General features: G+C 47.0%; 3 non-coding genes across 3 annotated transcripts; 2 read left to right on the top strand and 1 right to left on the bottom strand.

The window, feature by feature from the left end:
* Positions 1 to 446: 446 nt before the first annotated feature.
* On the top strand, positions 447 to 520 carry TRNAN-GUU (transfer RNA asparagine (anticodon GUU)). Its single transcript has one exon. It is a non-coding gene; the product is annotated as a tRNA-Asn (tRNA).
* Positions 521 to 1,017: 497 nt separating this feature from the next.
* On the bottom strand, positions 1,018 to 1,089 carry TRNAE-UUC (transfer RNA glutamic acid (anticodon UUC)). The gene has a single exon. It is a non-coding gene; the product is annotated as a tRNA-Glu (tRNA).
* A 985-nt stretch (positions 1,090 to 2,074) lies between these two features.
* TRNAN-GUU (transfer RNA asparagine (anticodon GUU)) lies at positions 2,075 to 2,148 on the top strand. The gene has a single exon. It is a non-coding gene; the product is annotated as a tRNA-Asn (tRNA).
* Positions 2,149 to 2,500: the final 352 nt, after the last annotated feature.

Raw genomic sequence — 2,500 nt, 5'->3', positions numbered from 1 at the left:
AAAAATGAATTCATGCCTAGCAGAGGATGGTTTCGATCCATCGACCTCTGGGTTATGGGCCCAGCACGCTTCCGCTGCGCCACTCTGCTTCTGTTTGTATTCAACCTTCAAGTTTAAGAAGGGTACATTAGTTGAAATAGTTACACTACTATCTATGTTACAGCAAGGCCCTAATGACACTTTCTCTTAAGGGGCTATGGCCGACAATTGGCCCATATGGTAAGCAAGGTATAAAAACCAACGTACACCTAGCAGAGGATGGTTTCGATCCATCGACCTCTGGGTTATGGGCCCAGCACGCTTCCGCTGCGCCACTCTGCTGCCATACAGTGAATGCTTCATTGTGGGAAAAAGTGGCGTTAAACTTCTTGGAGCAGACTTACTTCCTCACTCCACAAGACACACATACATCCCCATAAAATCATTTAGCAACAACTGCAGGCACAGTCTCTGTGGCGCAATCGGTTAGCGCGTTCGGCTGTTAACCGAAAGGTTGGTGGTTCAAGCCCACCCAGGGACGGCCTTTCCTTTTGTGTTCAACAGTTGTCCGAAGAGAACCCCAGATAGCCATGTAGATTCATTTGAGACACGTTGGAATCTCATTCACGTTCATGAAAAGGGTGAGCAGCATCAAGTTCATGTCTTAGTGATACAACAGACATCCCTGGCAGTGTCTGTGACCAAATGAAGTTTTCTGTACCCCAGAAGCAGCAGTAAAGTATTAGCCGGGGATCGAACCCAAAGCCTGGCGACGGCTGTCAAGCCAAAGAAAGGCAGTTCAAGCCCACCCAAGGACAGGCTCGCTTTAGTGCCTTGCTAGCTATTTGTTTAGAACATTATAGAGTGTCTGCATTAAGTGTTGACCATTTAGAAAGAACTTTAAGCTGGCGTAGAGTCTGCTGCACCGGAATGGAACCTCTCCAGAGACTGAGCAGGTGCAGGATGTCCTAACTGTTCAGAGATCTTGTCTTGGTCTTGTCTTCCATGGAATTGTAGGGTGCCAAAAGCAAGCTCACATGCGTTGGCCGGGAATCGAACCCAGGTCAACTGCTTGAAAGGCAGCTATGCTCACCACTATACCACCAACGCTACATGCTGAAACTCGCCTAGCATGTACCATTGCAATATACCCAAGAGAAAAATGAGCTTGCTTATTTGCCTACTTTGCTAGATGTAAGCAGTGGGACACATGGTGATACTGCTTACAGACTTCAATTCAAGACTTCAGAAAGATCATGTGCCCCCCTGGATGATGCTGGTGCAACACACACAGCAAAGGACAGCAATTTGAAGTCTGGAAGATTCCAGGGCAAGGGTGGGAAGGATGAAAAGCTAGGTGGCCATGCAACCATTCCTGCTAACCCAAAGCTTACTTGTGCCCTACAACACATTGGCTTAAGACTTGACCAAATCCAATGCTCCAATATGGGGAAGCTTCTCTGTTTGCTGTTTTTTTTTTTTTTTTTTTTTTTTAAGTGCGGTGTCACAGTTCACCCATCTCTTCAACTACAAGAACGGCCCAGGAGTAGTCTTAGCTACCCTAATATGTACGTTACAGCAGGGCCCTTATTACACTTTCTCTTACAGGGCAATGGAAACCGTTTTGCCCATGCGATAAAGCAAGGTGCAAAAATGAATTCATGCCTAGCAGAGGATGGTTTCGATCCATCGACCTCTGGGTTATGGGCCCAGCACGCTTCCGCTGCGCCACTCTGCTTCTGTTTGTATTCAACCTTCAAGTTTAAGAAGGGTACATTAGTTGAAATAGTTACACTACTATCTATGTTACAGCAAGGCCCTAATGACACTTTCTCTTAAGGGGCTATGGCCGACAATTGGCCCATATGGTAAGCAAGGTATAAAAACCAACGTACACCTAGCAGAGGATGGTTTCGATCCATCGACCTCTGGGTTATGGGCCCAGCACGCTTCCGCTGCGCCACTCTGCTGCCATACAGTGAATGCTTCATTGTGGGAAAAAGTGGCGTTAAACTTCTTGGAGCAGACTTACTTCCTCACTCCACAAGACACACATACATCCCCATAAAATCATTTAGCAACAACTGCAGGCACAGTCTCTGTGGCGCAATCGGTTAGCGCGTTCGGCTGTTAACCGAAAGGTTGGTGGTTCAAGCCCACCCAGGGACGGCCTTTCCTTTTGTGTTCAACAGTTGTCCGAAGAGAACCCCAGATAGCCATGTAGATTCATTTGAGACACGTTGGAATCTCATTCACGTTCATGAAAAGGGTGAGCAGCATCAAGTTCATGTCTTAGTGATACAACAGACATCCCTGGCAGTGTCTGTGACCAAATGAAGTTTTCTGTACCCCAGAAGCAGCAGTAAAGTATTAGCCGGGGATCGAACCCAAAGCCTGGCGACGGCTGTCAAGCCAAAGAAAGGCAGTTCAAGCCCACCCAAGGACAGGCTCGCTTTAGTGCCTTGCTAGCTATTTGTTTAGAACATTATAGAGTGTCTGCATTAAGTGTTGACCATTTAGA

This window comes from Hyperolius riggenbachi, chromosome 4, assembly GCF_040937935.1.
Source record: "Hyperolius riggenbachi isolate aHypRig1 chromosome 4, aHypRig1.pri, whole genome shotgun sequence".
Lineage (NCBI taxonomy): Eukaryota > Metazoa > Chordata > Amphibia > Anura > Hyperoliidae > Hyperolius > Hyperolius riggenbachi.
The sequence above is the reverse complement of the archived record's forward strand: the minus strand, read 5'-3'. Positions and strand labels throughout refer to the sequence as shown.